Raw genomic sequence first — 10000 nt, forward strand, 5'->3', positions numbered from 1 at the left:
GAAGGGGAGAGACAGCGCACCGATGCACGGCGGCGGGTTGCGCCGCACCTGCCGCGCTTCACAGTGTGCAGCAGGATAATGAAGCCGGTGGGCGTGTGTTGGATATATGCCCCCCTTTTTAATTTTAAAATTATTTTTTTTTTAAGAATTATTCTGCCAACATAGATAATATCGTTTTTTTAATAGACACGGGGCAACGTGAGAACGGACACGCCCCCACACTCCCACAGAGGCCCCCACACACTAACACAGATGTGCGCACACCTCATTTCAAAGGAAAGAGGGCATGAAAGAAGGGTAATCAAGATCATAAAAAAACTCCCCGAATTTCACACAAGAGGAACAAGGGAGGGGGGAATGGTAGCCGGGGGGGTTCTGGAAGAAACATCCGTTCGTAAAGGAAAAAAAACCCTTTTATAAGTACAAAACCAGGCCACGAAATATATAATTATATTCTTAACAAAGGAACAACATTAACAAAAAACACAAACGGGTTTTGAACCATGTTAGACAAACTAGTACAACTTAGCCATGAAGTAAGCAAACAGTATCCATCCTCACTACAATTGAAAATCAGACTACAGTCTGCACCAGAATCGCGACCCATCATTGTTAATTAAATACTGACATTATTTACCTTTATAGAATTTCTACACGGCCGGGCCGAAGCATCGAAGAACAATTATGGCATATATTTCGCTCCAAAACAAAATTCTTAGCCGGGATAGCAGATTAAATAATCACAAGAAGTCAAATAATAAGTACGGAATTAAAGTGAATATCCTAGGAGCTAACGGTGAATAAGGCTCTCAAAATTAACCAAACACAACAACCCCCTGAAAACAACAGCAGCAACACGACCGTCTTTGTCTTTCCGAGAGGATCTCCACACGCAGGCACCAAGCCGGGAAATGACACCAATAAAACTCCCGGGCAATGGCTCAAAGGAAATTAACACGCTCTCAGAAATAAATAAATAAGCGCATGCGCCGGGCGCTTCCACCGTGGAAACAACCGTCTTTGTCTTCCCACAACACGGACAGCAAAAATTGCACACGCAAGGAATAACATCTCCATGAGAGATCGGGTCACGATGAAACATCGGGAACACGGTTTCGGCTTAACTGGGGCATAATGGAATAAGTCGCATTTCAACTTCCAAACCAAAACAACTTAAGCTGTGTGAGACAAAAGATATGATCCCCGAGCGAGGGCGGAAATAATTAAGCTCGCTTAACGCGTAGGTTGTCGCGACAAATATTATTCAGTAACAAAAACATGGATTCGAATATCTCTTTTATATATATAACTCGACGCGAATCATCGGTCTGGCTAATGTATAACTTCGTTGGCGCCGTCACGAGCCCCCCCCCCTTCCAGAACGACAACAGCTGTGTCTTCAGAGCTAATAAACACGGACAAACACGCAAGCGAAACACACGGACGAACACACACACACAGGAAGGTTTTATGACAGACTTTGAACAACTCGGGAAACGGAGGGCATTTTCTCAACATAAGCCGGGGAAAAATCCATTCAACTCACTTCGTCAGGGGCCTGGCCCCCCACCACACATCGCCAGGGCTTCAACTCCACCACAGATCGTCAAGAAGCTTTCGTCATCCAGCATGACGAGAATCGCGAGGTAGCGACGTGCTGCTACAAGCCGAGGTCTGCACCACCTAAGAAGAATTACTACACTGAGCCGCCGAGCTGCGAGTGAAACGGACGGAGATTCCAGCTATCACTCTCGAGCCAACAACTTCAACCCAACGTCAATATCAGCAACGAGCGAAAGCATCGTTCATCGCCAGAGCGACAACCAACGAGAACCGACTCGTCATCCAGCAGTGGAGAGAAAGAGCGCGCCACCGCGCCGTCAGCTACGAGAGCGCGCCACCGCGCCGTCAGCTACGAGAGCGCGCCACCGCGCCGTCAGCTACGAGAGCGCGCCACCGCGCCGTCAGCTACGAGAGCGCGCCACCGCGCCGTCAGCTACGAGAGCGCGCCACCGCGCCGTCAGCTACGAGAGCGCGCCACCGCGCCGTCAGCTACGAGAGCGCGCCACCGCGCCGTCAGCTACGAGAGCGCGCCACCGCGCCGTCAGCTACGAGAGCGCGCCACCGCGCCGTCAGCTACGAGAGCGCGCCACCGCGCCGTCAGCTACGAGAGCGCGCCACCGCGCCGTCAGCTACGAGAGCGCGCCACCGCGCCGTCAGCTACGAGAGCGCGCCACCGCGCCGTCAGCTACGAGAGCGCGCCACCGCGCCGTCAGCTACGAGAGCGCGCCACCGCGCCGTCAGCTACGAGAGCGCGCCACCGCGCCGTCAGCTACGAGAGCGCGCCACCGCGCCGTCAGCTACGAGAGCGCGCCACCGCGCCGTCAGCTACGAGAGCGCGCCACCGCGCCGTCAGCTACGAGAGCGCGCCACCGCGCCGTCAGCTACGAGAGCGCGCCACCGCGCCGTCAGCTACGAGAGCGCGCCACCGCGCCGTCAGCTACCGAGAGCGCGCCACCGCGCCGTCAGCTACCGAGGGCCGCCAAGCGCCGCCAAGCGCCGCCGCTCACCTCATCGCGGAGAAAGTGTCAGCTGCAACTCGCACAGACGGCAGAGAGGTTGTATCACTCCCCACATACAGACTCGAGGAAACACAGAGAAAATCTTGTCAAACCAGTTTCCTTTGTCATAGAGCCTCGCCGAAGAATTAATTAAAACAGAGCCAGATTAGCTCTCCCGCAACACGCCCTCACCCACCATTGACTCCAACATTCCGTTAAAAGAATATTATACTTACCGATGAATCTATTGACATATACTTTCGCCTCGGGGATACAATAAGTGCTTTTATTAACGCAAAACGAAATGTGTCATGCTTGTTTTCAAACTCGGCCAGTCGCCGATGGTGATCGATACAAAAACGAACTAATGAGATGCCTGGTGGAGAGGTAGAGGTTACGATTGCATAATAATTTTTGGTCATTCAGTTCGTTAAATGCACAATATCGAAAATGCATAAGAGTTTGAGTTATTCAATTTAGTAAATGCATAAGTGTTCATTCATTCATTTTAGTCAATGCTTAATCTCGTAATTGCATAAGAATTTTAGTTATCCATATTAATCGAATGCTTGATATCGCAAATGCATAAGTGTTTGGTTATTCATGAATTATTGACGCATGTTTGACCTGCATGATAGAATGTCACATGCTTGTTAGAATAAAATTGCTTAACACCAACTGTTCGAGTGCTTCTTTCTAAGTCCATGCAAAACCATCATATTTTTGATAACTGTATCCTGTGATGAGATATGAAAATGGAGACCTAAATATCATAACACACGCTAGGATAATCGGTAAACGTTTAATCATTGATCATCGTGTTATCCTGATTGACATAACTCTGGATAAACGAAGCTGAGCCTAATTACCACAACTGCTCACATTAACATCATCGCAAGCATCCGCATAAATTACCACGACTATCTCCGCGATTATCATAATTTATGCATACAATTACTCACACCATCATAATATATGCATATAATCACATGCACTATCATAATTTATGCATATCATTACTCACACCATCATAAGTTATGCATGTATAATTACACACATTAACATAATTAATGCGATTTGCGCATTTTTCGGAAAATTATTAATTTTTATTATTTTCATCAAAATTTCATAACTCCGACACATACAACATAATGGGTGGCTCGTCCGGGATTTCTCACAGACAGTGTTTTGCATGGATGAAGGAATGAATCACTTCGTGTTAACCAGAATATCGTGACCAAACATTGCATTGTGATTGTAAACGGGCGTAAAACAAAAAAAAAACGCCCTCTAAGGTCAAAACCCAGAATAGCAGGTTGAAACAGAGACAGTGGAATTAAGATAATATCGTATCAAACCGATTGCATCCTGTGATAAATGGTGTTAGAGGTACGCACTCTGAATCGGAAAATAACAATAGCTCGAGTCAAACTGACTACACTCTGTGAGATAATTGTTTTATATGCACTCTAAAAGGAATTGTCAAAGTAACTCTTGCCATACCTAAGATGCTAGGATTAGGAATAATTTTTGAATGGGTTACGGGGTACGGGGAACTCGTATTAAAACGTACCGACCAATCTGTTACAAAGCAGTACAGTCAGAGAGACATATGGGAAGGGAGCTGTATCGATAACACGAACACACCTCGGGGGAAACTAATTGACTGGATAAAATGTAAGGAAGGCGAACACGATGCAAAAGCTGCAGAGAAGGCAGGACAGGACTCATGCCTTTTCACACAGGCATACAGACAGGGATGGTGGAATGAAGGAAAAATCGGAATGGAAACAGGAGAGAAATCGTCTCTAATAAACGAGGAAAAATGTCCTCACACCATCGTAAGGGAGGAGAAATCAGGGCTCGCGACACCAGCGAAACTCACAGACGTGGATCCACAGAATAAATATGGACATAACATTAAATCACACTCTTGGGTACGTGGACAGAGTCCAGGGACTAATCGCAAAAAAATTATGGATATCGAACAAAAAATCCTTGACAAACAGAAACCTTCACAATTCGAGAGAAGGGATGGAGAGATACATATGCAAACAAAAACATGTGAGACTGACAACTTCACAGATAGAGGGAGGCAAAATGTTAAAGTAAAGTCGACTGGACATGCTCCACTAAGGGCAGAGGCAAAAACTGAAGGGAAACGGCAACACGAGCGACACGGCACGGGGCGCGCACACAGAAAATGCACACCGCTTAACCACGCCCGACACAGTACAGATCAAAGTGACAGATTGCCTGATGATAACTTGTTTGATGATGACGCTGTCGGCAATCGACTTTCGGAATACCTATTCACCAGTAAAACCCTTAAATTGATGGACAAGGCTCTAATCAGAATTCCCGATTTTGACCCCCACAATAAGACTATGGATATCCACACACATATCGCAACAATAGAAGAGGAGGCAATGATTAGAGGGCTGATGAGACGGGATGAAAAAGCGAGTTTGTTGAAACGAAGCTTACATAAAGATTCTATTCCATGGGTAAAGTCACTACCACACAAGGTTAGAAATGATTTTAAACAACTGAGCCTGGCAGTGATTCGGAAGTTTGGAGAATATTCGACACTCACTGAAGGGTTTTATGCTGTAAAATCGATGACCCAGGGCATGGACCAAGATCCACGTGACTACCTCGTACAATTTAAAAGAGCGTATTACGCAGGCGATGTGAATCAATACCACGAAGGAGATAAAATGTTCAAAATTATGTTTTTTGAATCCTTGAGCCCAGAGATTACAGAAAGGGTGAGAATGGTTTTGAATCCAGAAACCGCATCCTTACGCCGCATAGAGAGCAAGGCGTACATGGCATGGTTGTACAGAGCTAAGAATCAGAATTCGGATCCAGAACACAGGGAGAGGGATAAGGAACCCAGCCTCTCAGAGAGGAATAAAAATCACCGAACAGTCCCACAATGCCTAGAAGAGCAAACACACACGCACCTGTGGCAAAATAACCCAGAGAGAGGTTGGCACGAGAATGAGAGCGGCACAAAGCCGAACATTGAGAGGAATCGCAGGAGGGGGAGGTTCAGAACAGAACCATACCAACACCCCATGCCACGACACACACGAGGCCAAAGTTGCACACTAAGATGGCGAGATAACCACCTAGCGGGAAGGTGTTACACAGACCGCGGAGGTATGGATGCGAACATTCAGAGGAATCGCAGGATGGGAGGTCAAACACAATCGATCCAATTCCGACCAATTCCTCCACCGGCTATACCAGGAGGGAATAGAGGAATAACACAGAATGCGGTCCAAATACATGATGAACCACCCGCCGAGGTTTTGTTAAACCCCGAGCTCAATGGGAAATACAAGCAGGCTGCAGGTGACAGGGCGGGCAAAAACACGGACGGTGCTCTCGTGAAAGGCACGCGGATCGGGTGCGGGGTTGCATTGAGGCGTGATCGGACAGTAGATAACAGACAGCAGAGACAAAGAGAGCACACAGAGACACGCCCTGAGGAGCGCAGGCGTGAGCCTTTGAATGAAAAATATCCAAGGGAAACCAAAATGTATGTGGATCGGAGTGCTAAAATGGAGACAAATGTTCATGACATATCGGGAATGGTGTTAAAATCTAACACACTCGTAAAAACAAAGAGGGCAACATTACGAGGGACAGAATTAAATCGACACACAAACTCGGCAAATGTGCATGTAATCGCAGAGAGAGCGAATGCCACGAACCAAGTGTCAAAGTGGGTTGTGTGCGCGAATTCTGATTATGTACAGCACAATTTTTCACCACACACTCCCACGACGCGAGAGAGTGAGAGAGAAAATTACAAAAACGAACCCGAAAACCGTGATCGAATTATCAAAGTGATAAGTGGTAAACCAGGCAACATGAGGAAGGTAACGCATAAATGCGTTCGAAACCGCTACCTAGCGTTTCCCAGGATTTAACAAAAACAAAGATGAAATTCGTCGGAATTATGATGTATGAGAACCATGTAACTGATGATATCGATGTTTTAACGTGTTGTTAATTTCCTTGCTTAATTCAAATGTAACCATGGTAAGCAAAAACAAAAATGAATATTCGTCGGAATTATGATGTACGAGAACCAATGTAACGCAATATCGATGTTAACGGTTGTTATTTCCTTTGCTAATTCAGATGTAACCAGATTAAGATTGTAATACGTGCACGCGCGTTGTAAGAAATAACCGCCGAGAGTAAGGGCGGCTGATGGGATGCATGACATAAAAAGGGGGCATTACTTTGTTTGAAAATTCGCCAGTGGCCAAATCGACCCCTGATAATTTTCAAAAGGGCGGACTGTTGGATATATGCCCCCCTTTTTAATTTTAAAATTATTTTTTTTTTAAGAATTATTCTGCCAACATAGATAATATCGTTTTTTTAATAGACACGGGGCAACGTGAGAACGGACACGCCCCCACACTCCCACAGAGGCCCCCACACACTAACACAGATGTGCGCACACCTCATTTCAAAGGAAAGAGGGCATGAAAGAAGGGTAATCAAGATCATAAAAAAACTCCCCGAATTTCACACAAGAGGAACAAGGGAGGGGGGAATGGTAGCCGGGGGGGTTCTGGAAGAAACATCCGTTCGTAAAGGAAAAAAAACCCTTTTATAAGTACAAAACCAGGCCACGAAATATATAATTATATTCTTAACAAAGGAACAACATTAACAAAAAACACAAACGGGTTTTGAACCATGTTAGACAAACTAGTACAACTTAGCCATGAAGTAAGCAAACAGTATCCATCCTCACTACAATTGAAAATCAGACTACAGTCTGCACCAGAATCGCGACCCATCATTGTTAATTAAATACTGACATTATTTACCTTTATAGAATTTCTACACGGCCGGGCCGAAGCATCGAAGAACAATTATGGCATATATTTCGCTCCAAAACAAAATTCTTAGCCGGGATAGCAGATTAAATAATCACAAGAAGTCAAATAATAAGTACGGAATTAAAGTGAATATCCTAGGAGCTAACGGTGAATAAGGCTCTCAAAATTAACCAAACACAACAACCCCCTGAAAACAACAGCAGCAACACGACCGTCTTTGTCTTTCCGAGAGGATCTCCACACGCAGGCACCAAGCCGGGAAATGACACCAATAAAACTCCCGGGCAATGGCTCAAAGGAAATTAACACGCTCTCAGAAATAAATAAATAAGCGCATGCGCCGGGCGCTTCCACCGTGGAAACAACCGTCTTTGTCTTCCCACAACACGGACAGCAAAAATTGCACACGCAAGGAATAACATCTCCATGAGAGATCGGGTCACGATGAAACATCGGGAACACGGTTTCGGCTTAACTGGGGCATAATGGAATAAGTCGCATTTCAACTTCCAAACCAAAACAACTTAAGCTGTGTGAGACAAAAGATATGATCCCCGAGCGAGGGCGGAAATAATTAAGCTCGCTTAACGCGTAGGTTGTCGCGACAAATATTATTCAGTAACAAAAACATGGATTCGAATATCTCTTTTATATATATAACTCGACGCGAATCATCGGTCTGGCTAATGTATAACTTCGTTGGCGCCGTCACGAGCCCCCCCCCCTTCCAGAACGACAACAGCTGTGTCTTCAGAGCTAATAAACACGGACAAACACGCAAGCGAAACACACGGACGAACACACACACACAGGAAGGTTTTATGACAGACTTTGAACAACTCGGGAAACGGAGGGCATTTTCTCAACATAAGCCGGGGAAAAATCCATTCAACTCACTTCGTCAGGGGCCTGGCCCCCCACCACACATCGCCAGGGCTTCAACTCCACCACAGATCGTCAAGAAGCTTTCGTCATCCAGCATGACGAGAATCGCGAGGTAGCGACGTGCTGCTACAAGCCGAGGTCTGCACCACCTAAGAAGAATTACTACACTGAGCCGCCGAGCTGCGAGTGAAACGGACGGAGATTCCAGCTATCACTCTCGAGCCAACAACTTCAACCCAACGTCAATATCAGCAACGAGCGAAAGCATCGTTCATCGCCAGAGCGACAACCAACGAGAACCGACTCGTCATCCAGCAGTGGAGAGAAAGAGCGCGCCACCGCGCCGTCAGCTACGAGAGCGCGCCACCGCGCCGTCAGCTACGAGAGCGCGCCACCGCGCCGTCAGCTACGAGAGCGCGCCACCGCGCCGTCAGCTACGAGAGCGCGCCACCGCGCCGTCAGCTACGAGAGCGCGCCACCGCGCCGTCAGCTACGAGAGCGCGCCACCGCGCCGTCAGCTACGAGAGCGCGCCACCGCGCCGTCAGCTACGAGAGCGCGCCACCGCGCCGTCAGCTACGAGAGCGCGCCACCGCGCCGTCAGCTACGAGAGCGCGCCACCGCGCCGTCAGCTACGAGAGCGCGCCACCGCGCCGTCAGCTACGAGAGCGCGCCACCGCGCCGTCAGCTACGAGAGCGCGCCACCGCGCCGTCAGCTACGAGAGCGCGCCACCGCGCCGTCAGCTACGAGAGCGCGCCACCGCGCCGTCAGCTACGAGAGCGCGCCACCGCGCCGTCAGCTACGAGAGCGCGCCACCGCGCCGTCAGCTACGAGAGCGCGCCACCGCGCCGTCAGCTACGAGAGCGCGCCACCGCGCCGTCAGCTACGAGAGCGCGCCACCGCGCCGTCAGCTACGAGAGCGCGCCACCGCGCCGTCAGCTACCGAGAGCGCGCCACCGCGCCGTCAGCTACCGAGGGCCGCCAAGCGCCGCCAAGCGCCGCCGCTCACCTCATCGCGGAGAAAGTGTCAGCTGCAACTCGCACAGACGGCAGAGAGGTTGTATCACTCCCCACATACAGACTCGAGGAAACACAGAGAAAATCTTGTCAAACCAGTTTCCTTTGTCATAGAGCCTCGCCGAAGAATTAATTAAAACAGAGCCAGATTAGCTCTCCCGCAACACGCCCTCACCCACCATTGACTCCAACATTCCGTTAAAAGAATATTATACTTACCGATGAATCTATTGACATATACTTTCGCCTCGGGGATACAATAAGTGCTTTTATTAACGCAAAACGAAATGTGTCATGCTTGTTTTCAAACTCGGCCAGTCGCCGATGGTGATCGATACAAAAACGAACTAATGAGATGCCTGGTGGAGAGGTAGAGGTTACGATTGCATAATAATTTTTGGTCATTCAGTTCGTTAAATGCACAATATCGAAAATGCATAAGAGTTTGAGTTATTCAATTTAGTAAATGCATAAGTGTTCATTCATTCATTTTAGTCAATGCTTAATCTCGTAATTGCATAAGAATTTTAGTTATCCATATTAATCGAATGCTTGATATCGCAAATGCATAAGTGTTTGGTTATTCATGAATTATTGACGCATGTTTGACCTGCATGATAGAATGTCACATGCTTGTTAGAATAAAATTGCTTAACACCAACTG

This window comes from Lampetra fluviatilis, unplaced genomic scaffold, assembly GCF_964198595.1.
Source record: "Lampetra fluviatilis unplaced genomic scaffold, kcLamFluv1.1 SCAFFOLD_490, whole genome shotgun sequence".
NCBI classification, from domain to species: Eukaryota; Metazoa; Chordata; class Hyperoartia; order Petromyzontiformes; family Petromyzontidae; genus Lampetra; species Lampetra fluviatilis.